General features: G+C 36.1%; 2 long non-coding RNA genes across 2 annotated transcripts; both read left to right on the forward strand.

The window, feature by feature from the left end:
- Window positions 1–208: 208 nt before the first annotated feature.
- LOC148716007 (uncharacterized) lies at window positions 209–9,801 on the forward strand. The gene is made up of 2 exons (XR_015995256.1): window positions 209–611; window positions 8,608–9,801. It is a non-coding gene; the product is annotated as an uncharacterized LOC148716007 (long non-coding RNA).
- A 568-nt stretch (window positions 9,802–10,369) lies between these two features.
- Window positions 10,370–13,195, forward strand: LOC148716008 (uncharacterized). Its single transcript, XR_015995255.1, has 3 exons — window positions 10,370–10,524; window positions 11,324–11,391; window positions 12,069–13,195. It is a non-coding gene; the product is annotated as an uncharacterized LOC148716008 (long non-coding RNA).
- Window positions 13,196–14,013: the final 818 nt, after the last annotated feature.

Genomic DNA, 14,013 nt, shown 5'->3' on the forward strand with positions numbered 1-14,013 from the left:
TGAACATGCCACCAGCGCGCGTTTTCTCGGACTTTGTAGGCCGTGCATTTTTACATTTGCATATCGGAAATTTCATTCGCGAGCACCCGTACCGCATTTAGCATATATCAAAATCTATCTAAGTCTAAAAGCAACTCGCCTCTTCAACACCACACCTAAAACCCCCACTCTACAAGCTCTAAAACTCCACGCGCCATGCTTATTTATTTGCGCATTTAACATAGAGAGTTGCTTTTACACTTTCCACCTGGCCCCCGTCTCCTATCACTCCATTCTTTGAATGATACACAAGGCTTACGGACTTCCAGGCTTCATGATGCCCTTCCGTCACCAGGCGGCCCTAAATCAACCAAAACAACATAACTCCACCCTTTATTCCTTTCAACCCGCCCGCCATTACTAAAACTTCACTTCACTACACTTTGCCGCTCAAATGCAACGTCACAATGCCTTCACGCGTCATCACCTACATACGGGTCGTTACGTACATTTATTCGCAGCAACCATCCGCACGCTACTGTATATTGCCATCTAAATGTTTATTCACAGGCCCGGACCGCTATTCTTGCGCAAAGAACTAGCTGCAATTCATCTCCAATCGCAGGATTTCTGTAAGTAACTTGCTCACTTATAACAACCTTGCTTAGGCTTCAACTTTACTCCGTATGGTTGGCCATAAACCAACGCCATTTTGATAATGCGCGCTCTTCATTCGGGTACAGCGTATTTATAACATTTATAATTCTTCAAAAATGTCTAATCTTCTACAGCACCTAGGAATCTTTAAACTTGCAAGCGACTTTTTTTTCCAAACAACTACAATTTTCTAGAAAATATTATGCTTCTTCATTCTTCAACTCAAGTCAAAGTCCTTGTCGTGTTCAAGTGAAAATTTCATATCATACCATAAAACAGCCAACGAATGTTTCTAAACTTTTTGCAAACTTCAACGAGTATAAAGTTTCCAAATTTTAAGCGTGGTAAAGCATAGTTAGTAGAAGGGACCAACTATGCCTACAGTTAGTATTTTTGGATCACAATATTCAGCTTTCTACCTATTTCTTAGAGCGCGAAATGTTTCTGTTTCTTCACGTACCTGTTACCTTTCATCAAGTTTTATTTTCCGCCTAATCCCATTTTGCCTTTGCCCTTTATTTTCGCCTAATCCCCGTTTGTAAAGCCTTCCCACACGTCCTTATTAAAGTCGGTGCTTGATAGTACCGTTTCCTATGACTGTCAATGAACAAGAGCGACATTTTGGTCACAAAAAGTTGTTTATTTCAGCCTTCAACAAACAACGACAAATTAAGCCCTTCACTACGCTTTCTTATAAACAGAATTGTAGCAACCAAATATCTTGATGAAAATAAAGATTCTCATGCCTAAATAATTTTAACAATTTCACCATTTTCAGCATTCAAGCTATCTGCTGACTGCCCTTTTCATTGCAACGTAGTTTTACCTGTGTCAACAGTCGTTAATTTTCATGCTTCCCTTGCGTAAAATTGAATAAAAGAGCAGCTTCACCAGACCGCTCATTCATTTCGGCGGGTTCATTTTACGCCTCTAAATATTTCTCGTTTTAAAGTTTCTCGCTACTTGAGAGTCCCGCTTTCAAAGATTTCCCATTCCCTGTTTTCAAGATAGCCACTTGACTTCACGTGCAACACCTTTTCCAAAGTCCATACGAAAACATTGAAGTCCAACTTCTTTTTTTTACAGCGCAACGAAAAACTAAAATGAAATTTCATTTTCATTTTCCTACACAATTGAAAATTGGTTGGCACTAAGCTACACGCACTACAATACTCAAACTTATTAGGTAGAAGTTATCTTGGTCTAAAACTCAATTCTCCCCAATTTTTTTACCAGGAAATGTGGAGCAATTGGAGGTCACAATTAATTATCATCAATTCTTGGGAGTTAAAGGGCTAAAAGACCCCAAATGGATGTTTTAATTTATACTCATGGTTGGTCTACTGGAAATTTTATAGGCACTTTCATTAATTACATTAGTAGAGGGGATAAACATTCATGTAACAAACATCAGAAAAAGTCAATCTTCACTCTCAGCAGAGGTTACAATATTTAAGTCAAGTATTTTTTAATGTCTCTAAATGCTTCAAAACCCACCTGAAAATTTTACTCAGTTTTTCCTCACTTTTGCCATTGATGATAATACTGAGGTATAAGGCCTGCTTTCAATGGTTTCATTTCAAAAAGCAAAATTTACAAAACCTGCATGAGGAGTCAAGCAGCTACATTTTATAAGAGTCTTACTTCCACTTGAACTACCTATGGCTTTTTTCTTTCCTAAAACGGCTGCTTATTTTGAAAATAGAAAAGTATAGGCGTTCCTTTCTAATGGCCCTTACCAAAACCACATGTATATCTTTTACATATATCTGCTACATATGTATCTCACATATGTCACATACATGTAACATATATGTCACATACATATGTAGCAGATATATGTAAAATATATGTCACATACATGTAACATAATTTATCTGACATATGTGTCACATATATGACACACGTCTCAAATGTAGCAATTTGGAACCTATGTCCAGTTATGTGGCATATATGTCAACATATCAATTTTACACAAATAAATATAAAATATATGCCACATATATGTGACATACATTTCACATATGTGACAAAAAGTATTAATGGGAGCTAGCTATTGTGAGATAGGTTGTGCTTGCTCCCGCACAGAGCGACCTTCTCATTTTCTTTTCAGTTTTAAGTTTTTCTATTTATAATTATAACAGTTCTCAATGGAAAAAATTTGCTAAAACGATTATACTACAACAACGACAGAATCATTACAAATTCATGTCAATTGAGGTTAATTAAAGAAACTGTGATTACAATCATGTATTTCAAGAATGATCTAAATACAGTAGAAATTTAAGTAGTGTTGTAAATGGAAAGCAAGTTGTTGGCGCCATGAAGTTAAAAGAAGAGACAACAGTTATTGACTGGCCGGTACAAGGCTTGAGCGGCCATTTACGATTCTCAAAGTTAGTGGTGGGTACAAATTGTAATATTTGGTATGTGATCAAACCTGTGAAGTGAATCGGTCACTTGCATGCCACAGTTTCTTAAGCTTATGCTTTACAATGAAATAAATCTATCCATAGACTAAAGGTTTCAGGATTATTTTTCTTGCGTTTGGCAAGCTGCGAGCCCACCAGAAAAAAGAAAAACAGCTGCTTAAGTCTGCAGTTTGGGATAACTTCAATGCAATTAATTACTACAGTTTCAACAACAATTTCATTTTCAAAAATCAATTCTTTTAATGTAATTAAGCCTTTCACTCCCAAGAGTGTTCAGTCCAACTTTAGAAGAAATCTCTCGATTTCAACTTGCAGAATCAACAAAAACAAACAACATATCGCATGAAGATGCTGCTTGACACCTTACATTTTAATTTTAATACGCAAGAGTTTTATCCAAAGAAGTTACAACTGCATTAAATTACGTCAAAGCCTGACTCAAGGAGGAAAGGATAAAATGATATTTCTATCATCATCCCAAATCAATTGATTCTTTTCAAGACTATCTTTTCACTGATAGTATTTCTTGCAATAAACATGACCCAACTTATTGCATTTCATGATAAAGAATCAACAGATTGTGTCAAACAAAATTTACTGATTCAGTAGGACTATTTTTAATTAACAGCTGTAATTGAGGATAATTTTTATGAAGTTTTTAAGAATAGAAAAAGAAATTTCATCCTATTACTACATATTGCAGTTAATAGACAACAGCAAATAATCAACATGTAAAGCTCAGTTAATTAAGCATGTAAATAAATTTCATTGACTACTTGAATTTATAGTTGAGAGATAATGGAAGCCATGTATTTATTTGATATAAGTTGCCTTCAAGTATTCCTAAAATTCCCAGTCATTCTAAAACATTCCTTGAAATTCCTTGGAATCTCCAGCAAGTTTTTAAATTCAAAGTATTTCAGGGAAGTCATTGGTGCTCTCAGTTGAAATTCCTAAGAATTCCCAGGAATTCCTGGAAATTCAATTTGTTCACTAACCACAAGGGCAAGTGGTTGGAAACCTGCTAGGAAAGTAGACAATTTTGTTGATTACATTTATTAACATGAATTAATATGATATGATTGGATGCTCACTAGATAAACTATTTGCTGTTATGATTTGCACAAGTTGCTTACTTTTATAATTATTAAATAGTGAAGTCCATTTTTTATGATAAATTTGTTACATTCTATGACAACCATTTTTTTTGTGGCCTTTAATCCCAGCTAGAGACATGGTAAGACACTGCTGATTTGTATGAAATCTGTTTTCTGTTGTACATGATTGAATGATGAACTCCATTTTATGGATATTCTTTCTCTTGAAACAATAACTCATTTTGGTTAAGTATCCCAACATTATGAGAGTCACTTCTAATTTGCATGGAATTTATTGTCATAACTTTATAAAATAATCGAATGATGGATTTCATTGTAAAATATATTTGTTTTTACATTAAAAGACAATTTTGAAGCGGTCTTTTACAAATTTTGCTTATTTAATTGTCATGGACAGTTGTACCAAATTAATTAAGGAAATGAATTTCATACTTATACGTTTCAATGCCTATCTGACTTGACCAAGTATATAATAAAGCTGAACACATGCCATATGAACTAGAGGGTGCATGCTTCTTATTGCATATTAATTTGACTGGCTGCATGTATGCATGCCATTCATTTATAATAATTATCTTGAATACATTCTAAGTATCATAACTTAAAGTATACTTTAAGTACCACTCAGTTTGCCACTATTGCTTCTACTCATGAACTATACTTCAAGTGCACTGCTAAATTTTAAGTACCTTTCAAGTATACTTCAAGTATACTTTTGGCTGTTCCACTTTAAGGTCGGACCAAGTGTACTACAAGTATACTTTTAGTAGCACTGTAAACCATACTTAAAGTCTACTGAAAGTATACTTTGTGTATCTTATTTGCAGTACACTTTCATTACAGAATTAGTATACTAAAAATATACTTAATTTTGGTAAGGGTACAGTTACAAGTAATAAAGTTCATCTTATTGTCTCGCTGTTTTGGAAATGCCTCTCTTGCTTTTGGTACATTTGTCCCGTACTGTTTTATGGACTTTCAAATTGTGACACTGTTCTCCTCTTTCAACTTTTATTGAACAAATGCTGTAAATGAAGAAGGATTTATAGCAGTTAGACAATTTCCAAAGCTAATATAATGATTTTAGGCAGCTATTAATCACTAAATGTGTCTGTCATATTTTTTGCATCATTAACTATCAAACACATGACTAGAAGCTCCTGTATTTTACTTGTGTAACATCAGAAACTTTTTAATTATCCCAAGAAAAATTCCACATTCATAGCCAACAGGACTTGAAATTCTTAGGAATTCCAATTCAGAGCATCAATGCCTTCCCTGAAATATTGCGAATCTCAAATTTGCAGGAAATTCCAAGGAAATCTAAGGAATTTCTAGGAATGTTGAAGAATTACTGGGGATTTTAGTACATGAGAAGTTTACTGAAAGTACACCAATGAACCCAACATCAACAATAAATAACATGATTTTCTCTTGAGCAGTATACTTAAAGTGTACTTAAGAAAGGGTACTGCAGATGTACTTTAGTAAGTGCAGCACTATTGAAGTATTATTGAAGTATGATTGCAGTATAACCATTACTTCTAGTATACTTAAAGTATACTTCAAGGCCATCTTTTTTGGCAAGGGGTGTTACATATGTGTTAATTTACCTTGTTAGATATTACATATATATGTTAAATATACGTACAATTGCTCCAAAATCTATACATATATGTCACATACATGTAAAGTAATTTCACATATATATGTTACAGATACATAAATGTCACATATATGTAACATATATGTAGTTTAGGTGAGGGTTAAGATGTCTTTCAGGGTCTTATATAACAAGCCTGCCATAATTTTTCAATAACATGAGGCTATGAGTCGTATTTGGCCTGTCAGCACCTTTTACTCATTGATATTTTCATATCAAAACCATTAATAAGGTCATGTATCACAGCGCCGCGAGACTATGAGACATATTTGGCCTGCTTTAACTCGTTGAAATTTTTAGACAGCAAAACAAAGAGACCATCACACCATCGTGGGCCTAGAAAGTCACACAAGCCACACCACAATTTTTGGTAACACTCATAATAGCTCCCTGTAGGCCATTGTAGCTCATTGTAGGTCATATTGTAAATCGTTGTCGATCATTTTAGGTCAGTCCTTGTTTCCACGGTAGCTCATTGTAGGTCATTCCTTGTTTTAGTAACTTGGTCATGACATGTGAGACATACAGCAACATTTCCTGTGTGCTTTTAAATTGTCACAAATTGTCACACAATAGTATTCTGAAGGTGGTGTTAGGTGGTTTTAGATGGTTGTAGTTGGTGGTTGTGGGTGGTTGTAGGTGGTTTTAGATGGTTGTAGGTGGTGGTTGTGGGTGGTTGTAGGTGGTTTTCGATGGTTGTAGGTGGTTTTAGGTCATTCCCTTCTTTTAGTACTTACGGGAATTATCCTATTTTGTATGAACTGACCTAATTATTGAGATGTTGTGATTTTAATTCTTTCTACTCATTTACCTTAATTGTTCATTTATATTATCGACAAATTCACCAGCAAGATCTTCTTAAATAGGCCATTTCACAGTTGTGTTCTTAGTTGCTAAGCCTTTGATTCAGAGTGAGGCTAAAGACGACCTTGTTGTGATAGAGACCTCTATCGAGTTAGCATGATAACAAAGTGATTTACATTTGAAAGGCAGCAAGGTTTGTATCATAACAAGGTCATCCCTAGCCTCACTCCCGTTCAAAGGCTTGGTAACCAAGCACACAACTGTAAAATGGACTATTCAATCTCCTTTACTGTCTGCCATAGAGTTCTTATGATGTCGGCTTGGAGAATTTTCTACTGGACCAACCTAAAATCCCCTGACTTATGTTTTCCTAGTTATTCTCGCTACTTCTCTGATACATGTTGAATATTAGATATCGTAGGGAGAAATTCTGTCTTGGTCACAATAAAGGATGATAAAGGATGAAGATCTGTACGATTAAAGTTGAGTAAATGAGTACATCAATCAATCAATCGATCAATAAGAACTCTACTAAAGGGTGATAGAACTGTAATATGGGCAGGTTCTCTCCTGGCGCAGTGATGATATGCCATGTCTATAAACAGATTGAAGTCACTGGAGATAGTTTGAAAATATCTGGTACTGTGCTAGTCTTGGTGGACTCCATAGAAATATATGCCATGAAGGTTTTTCAGAGATTCTCAGAAGCAATCCTCATCAATTCATTTGGAATATGCAGTGGAGTTCTGCTGTCATCTCATTTAGAGAAGAGATTACAAACCTGTCCTTGAGTCATCTCAGTTAGAGCAAAACTCCAGGAAGGAGGAGATTTTCTGTATTTAAGGGGGTTGCAAACATAATTCCCAAGGGAGCTGGCAAGTGTAGGGCTTATCAATGGATATCTTTTTTTCTTTTTTTGATTGAAGCAGTGTATTTTTAAAAGGAATCATCCTATTCTGTATGAACTGACCTAATTATTGACATGTTACGATTTTTCGTTCTTTGCATTTATCTTAATTGTTTGTTTATCTACAACTTCACTAGCGAGATCTCCTTAAATTGAATCTCCTTTACTGTCTGCCATGGAGTTCTTATGATGTCGGTTTGGAGAATTCTGTATTGGATCAACCTAAAATCCCCTGATTACTGTTTTTAGCTATTGTCAGTACTTCTCTGCTAGATATTGAAAATAGATATTGTAGGGATAAATTCTGTCTTGGTCACTTACGGGAGTTAAACGACAAAACTCCAGGGTGCAGAAGATTTTCTGTATTTAAGGAGGTTGCAAACATAATTCCCTAGTGAGCAGGGAAGTGTAGGGCTTATAAATGGATATTTATGTTTTCTATTTTTCATTGGGCCAGTGTATTTTTACAAGGAATCGTCCTGTTCTGTATGAATTAACTGACCTCATGATTGAGATGTTGCAATTTTTCGTTCTTTGCCTTTATCTTAATTGTTCATTTATCTACAACTTCACTAGCGAGGTCTCCTTACATTGATTCTCCTTACAGTCTGCCATAGAGTTATTATGAAGTTGGTTTGGAGAATTTTTTATTGGATCAACCTAAAATCCCCTAACTGATGTTTTTAGCTATTGTCAGTACTTCTCTGCTAGATATTGAATAGATATTGTAAGGAGAAATTCTGTCTTGGTCACTTATGGGAGTTCATTAAATGACAAAACTCCTGGGAGGAGAAGATTTTCTGTATGTAAGGGGGTTGCCAACATAATTCCCTAGGGAGCTGGCAAGTGTAGGGCTTACACAATCAAAATATTGATGAAGCTAGCGGCAATACCAGAATTTGTTGTATAGAATTGATTGTTGGCGATGATTCTTGTCGGGCCGGATTGCTCTTTAGTGTTACGATGAAGGAGTGTTAATTCCGATTGATTTCTACATTGATTTTATGTTGACTTTTTTTCTGTATTTTGTTTTTCCTTTTTACACAGAACACAGTGGAGTATTTTTGGATGAAGTGAGGTGGTTGCAAAGCTTGAAAGATAGTGCGGAGCCAAGAAAAGTATTTTGTAAGGACACAAGAGGAACTAATGACAGTGATATATATATATATCTAGCTAGCGGATACTAGCTAGCTACACTATTTACCTCCGAGTTGCTCGCAGGTAAATAGCAAAGGATATTCGGAGTTTGACCTGCCAATCAGAGCGCGCCTTCAACGCTATCCACTGTTTTAGTATATACTAATTGGTGATAGTCGATGATAGTGCATGATAGTTGGTGGTCAAACAGAAGCGCGCGCTTCAACTATCATCGACTGTCATCAACTATCATCGACTATCATGCGCCGTTTCACCGAGGCTTAACGCTTCACTACGCGCCGCATTGGGTTTCCCGCGATTGAAGTGAAGGAGGAAAATTCGTCGGAAAACAATAGGGTCACGAGCTCTTCAGACAGCTTTTCTTATCAATTTTTCCCTCTATAACTTTCATTCAAGCGTCGTAGTCTTCAATATCGTTGTGCGGTGCATGGGCGAAAGGAACTCGCACTCGATTGATTTTCCAAAAGCAAAAGGGTGTACAATCCAGTTCAATTCCAGTACTCTCTAATAATTAGTGGTGCGATCGATGTAGATGATACTTTTTGTTAATGATACAGGAGGCCTGTCGAGCACAGACGTATTGGAAAGTAATTGAGTTGTGTCACTGCTATCTCAACAAATCGAGTACATTTGTAGTACTCACTTTCCTTTGAGTGTTTGAGAGCTTCAACTTGCAGTGCAATGTATTTGCAATTTCAGCAAAACATTTAAGTTCACAGAAATCTGGGTTTTGGTTGAAAAATTTTTCTCACGAATCACAGCCGGCGTGAACGACACTGAAACACAAAATGTCACTGTCGCGTTGAGAAAAGTAAGATAATGTTATCACTAGGGCTTTGGTCGTCATAACCTGGGGGGATTTTTAGCAGAGGAAAGAAGGTTATTTTCAATCGTCAGTCTTCAAAATATCATCACATGTGCCTTATGACTTGAAAAATTTTATTGAAATCTGATCATTTTATTTTCCTCAAACTACCCCTAAACCTCAACAGATGAGAATTCTACCATAACTGGAGAGGTGTGAACGAAAAAAGAAAAACCAGCCTGTTTCCTAAAGGTCAATAAAATCAAATAACATCCTGAGCCTCCTGTTGTAATAATAGTTAAATAAATCAATTATTATCCAGATAAAAATTATATTCAACTTCATCTATCCTTGCTACCCAAAAACATCAGATACACCCTTCACAACCTTACTTTTCAACTTATTAAATTATAAGAGGTATCTTAAAATTTTATGAGAACCTGTACAGCTGATCAATCACAGTGACACTAGCTCATTGATATAGTGACACTTCTCTCCCTTTTATTCGGCCCTCGTGAAATATTTTATCTTATCCGTCCCGGATGATGCCTTTGAGTGGTGAAAGCTCAGACTTCTACAATATTTTACAGTAATTCAAGGCAACAGTGTTTTTCTTGTTTTTTTTTAACAGCTGATAGTATCAGAGAGGACAAAAAGAAATTGTTTCCCAAGGCTTGTATCCCCTTGGAACAAGACTGAATGAAGTCAGATTAAAATAATGAGGAGAGTTTTGTTGACCTCTTTATGAAAATGTATGATTTACTCCTATTAGGTTTTAGAGAAATTAGCCTGAACTCAAGTAGTTTGAGGCCTGGGTTTTATCTTGGTTTGAGACCCCCAGCAGAGTTTCAAAACTTAAAAAACTGGCTGCCGTTACCGCACGGCGCGTTCAAAGTTTAGATCAGAGAGCCTTTACACATTTAGAAGGCGAACATGGATGTATCTACCGAAATTTTTTTAGAAGACGTTGCTTTAGTGCAGATGTGAGGTCTACAGCTGAGGTGAGTGGTATTTTTGTGTTTCATTCGGCGAATTAGCTCTAATTTGCCGTAGCTTCCATAATGCTCTGAGGCGTAAATCCAAATAACGAACGTTTCATTCAAGGAAATCGCATTCTTTCCTTTACTAAATTACAGATTACAAATGTTTTGGTATGTTTCGGAAATTTTCCATTCTCGTCAGTGTACGATGAGGTGGAAACTGATAAACCGCGGAGTGAAAACTTACCCGTAGCGTAAATTTTGTTGTTTACCAAATTTAAATGCCTCGGCTCAATCCCGAGTTAGAAATTTAACGAAGATCTATAGTACAATTTTGTGGGTAAATGTATTTATATGAGCTTCAACAAAGCGAGTTCATTACTCAATCTACACGGCATGTAAATGAGAGAGAGCAAAAAGCTATGCGTCAACAGTTGTGTTCTTATACATGTGTAGCGAAATTTAAAGTATACATATCAATGTTTTAGATTGAATCGATCCCAAGAGAGGTGACAAACTAAATTGGGATGTCGTCTTTAACCTTAGTTAACAATGACTGATTTGCCAGCCTGTGACGAATAACACAGACATTCTCAATCATACATGAACATGGCAAATAGGAATCTGACCATTACCTTTTCTTAACTATGATTTTTACTTAAATTCTTATACAACTTCCACATTCGTCAGGGTATGTTGTCCAACTTGTGAAATTAAAGCCATCTAAGTTATGGTAGAATTTTAAGCCAAGTAATGTAAACTGTTGCCTGAGACTTCTTTTCTAATCTCATATTCACAGTGTATTTTTTTAAATCCATAGGGACAAGATAGCTCAACAGCACAGCTATTCTGCAGCCAAACATAATCTTTGACTCGCTTATGATGAAGGTGAGCAATTAGTAAATAAGTGTTAATTACCAGTAACAAATTTGGTCTCAATCTGAAGCTTTCGGTGGTAAAAATGATGGACGACAATCACTCTCAAGTGACTTATTACCTTTTTTAAATGACCTGACTAATTCATTTAAGGTAATAAGATTAGGTAAGAATGCTTGATCAAAATACTTTACAAATGTACTGTAATCATCGTCCAGGATTGTAGCAATTTCAGAGCAACTTTTTTCTTGTCAAGAGTACTGGTTACCTCATCTGATAACTCATAGTCATTAGCATTGGGAAGCCAGTTATTCTGCATTAAGAAGGTTGCATCCCATACTTTTGTATCAGACTGTAGTTGCTTAGTGGCCTTCATGACAAGAACTTGTATTTTTGCCGGGTGGTTTTCATACCTGTTGGCACAATATCTGGATTTGGGGTTGCGGTTTAGGTTGTTGTGTAATTTTTCAGGCTGTATGACTTCAGGTGTTCCGCTTTGGGGAATTTCTTACCCTCCTTCTGCTTCATCAATGGTTTCAGAACATTCTACCATTCTTTGCCTTTTTCCTGGTTGCAAAATATGTTCGTTGAGCCAGGTGAAGGTTAACCTAATTTTTTTTCAGGAATTTTCTATACTTTTCTTTTTAATTTTCTCTCTTCTTTACGTATTTTTTTTTTTGCCTTAACAGGTGAAACTTTCTTTGTCAACCCAGCCTCGGAAACCATGGACATGACTTCCCTAAAGGACTTTCCCAGTTGCTCCTTACATTCAGAGTCAAATTCCTTATATATCACTGACCCTACGTTTTTCCCTTCTTTTTGTGTTGGTTTGAAGATTTTTTTTCCTGAAAGCTCTTTGGCTTGACTTTTTACATCTGTGAATGCCTCCCTTCTGCTTGCCACACAACCTGTGCTGTTTTTGAAGAGTCTACTCTCTGCTGGTGTTGTTAAGAGACAGCATTTGCATTCTATTTGGTGCTGAGATTTTTTACCCTGGGCAGTTGTCTGCCAGCTTTCCATAGAATATGCATTTATATATCGTTGCTTTTTTTCTGGTGGTGACCACTGTGAAATTTGGTTATCAGTGGCCTTATATTTCTTGAGTAAAAGACCTATTGAGGCAATTATACTTTTTTGTAATTGTGCTTCATTTTTCTACCTGTAAGTATTTAGTGACCTTCAAAAGATTTATGTAAAGAAACACTTACTTTTGCTCACATGTAAAAGGGGAAGTTCTTTGAAATTTTCCATTTACAGCTGATATCTCTCTTCCAATTGCTGCCTTTTATACGCCTTTTCTGATTCCTTGTCCTTTCTTGAATACTTTTTTTGGGCAAGGGACTTAGTGTTCCATAAATAAACATGAGCTAATCAATCCCTGGTCAATCGCCATGTCAATATACATTTTGTTTCTATTTTATTTTTCACTCAATTTTTTTTTTGCCTTTTTTTGTTATTTTGTACGACATGAAATTGGACAGACGCCTCCAACTGAGCCGGCAGGAAATCAGAGCAAAGTGTGCATGCAAATTAACTCTCCATTAAGGTGGGGTGAGAGGGGAGAATTTGAAGTTTGAATAACCTTGTTTTTCACCCTTTTCTTTCTGCCAGGCGAGTTGAAATCCCCGTTTATTTCCTACCAACAGATTTTCATAAGACCTGAGAGCGGGGTTATAATTTTTAAACACGTGGAGCACTAATACTAGCAGTTATTTCTCCCTTCCACCTCCCACCTCCTGCGGCTCAATTTTGTTGCATGTTGTGGGTTTATTTTGCTGTCATGTGAAGAGAAAAATTAAAGCTGTTGTATATTTGACTTCATGGGAAACAACAACCCATGCAGTGAGTCCCACAGTACATCTCTTAATTTATTTTAGCATCTTTTATTTTCTTTCGGTCACGGACGTAGAAATTACTAAAAAAGCAACAAACAATTTGAAGTAATACTCTTGAAGCATTTCAGTATCTTACAACTACAGGAGATGAAAACATACAATACTAGAACAGTAAATAATAATTCCTTCGTTTTTTGGCTTGCTAAGCCAGCAGATTTACTTTCCCATCAGTTATTTGTCCGGTGGTCGACCTGACAACTATAGGCACCATATTTGATTTCCGCCTTCTTGGTCAGCGGTATAATGTGGTAGTCAAGTCTTCTTCATGTATTATGTTCGAAAAGAAACATCCCTATATTTAACAATTATTCCACGAGTGCGCGTTGGATATGAGATGAGAGATAGCCAACGGGGCGCGTAGCGCCGAGTTGGCTATAATCATCTCATATCCAACAAGCGCGAGTGGAATAATTGTTTTATTAAAAACGCCCTCAAGAAATATTATTTTGTAAGAAGAAAATGGATTTTTTAGCTCCCTTTTGATTTTAAGCTGACGCGTACGCTTACCATATTTGTAGATTATGGTATATTGGCTGATATACCATAATGGCTAAGCCAATAAAAAGTCTTGAATTGCATTATCCAATGATCCAGTTTTTAATAATTAACAATTATTCTACGAGCGCGCGTTGGATATGAGATGATAGATAGCCAACGAGGCGCGTAGCGCCGAGTTGGCTATAGTCATCTCATATTCAACAAGCGAGAGTGGAATAACTGTTTTATTACAAAAAACGCC

Source organism: Stylophora pistillata, chromosome 14 (assembly GCF_964205215.1).
Source record: "Stylophora pistillata chromosome 14, jaStyPist1.2, whole genome shotgun sequence".
NCBI lineage: Eukaryota > Metazoa > Cnidaria > Anthozoa > Scleractinia > Pocilloporidae > Stylophora > Stylophora pistillata.